Raw genomic sequence first — 394 nt, forward strand, 5'->3', positions numbered from 1 at the left:
GCGCAGAGTATGAAGCTCCGGCGGGAGAAAGGGGGAGAAGCCGCTCAGGCATTTCGGCCACCCTCCTCAGCCAAATCAGATGCAGCCTCCTGCAACCAAACTCCCAACCTCGCTCCCAGGGGCGGGGAGAGGGGAAATCGTTAGTGCCGGTTGGAGGGACAACTCCGTGTTTCAAAACTCGCCGTTCTCACTTATTTCCGTCATGGCAGGCATTTGTCCTCGGGCGAGAGGCCCTGGCCAGAACAAACTCGTTCTGGGCCAGTTCACATCCAGTATCAGGCATGGCGGGAGCATGCCCAAAGCGAGCAAAGGCACCAGAAGTTTGCCTCAAGGACACAGCGAGAAAGTCACGCTCCGAGGTGTCCCAGAGAAGGCCGTTAAATGGGTGTGCAAG

The sequence above is a fragment of the Cariama cristata genome, unplaced genomic scaffold (assembly GCF_000690535.1).
Source record: "Cariama cristata isolate BGI_N322 unplaced genomic scaffold, ASM69053v1 scaffold35813, whole genome shotgun sequence".
In the NCBI taxonomy this organism is placed as follows: Eukaryota; Metazoa; Chordata; class Aves; order Cariamiformes; family Cariamidae; genus Cariama; species Cariama cristata.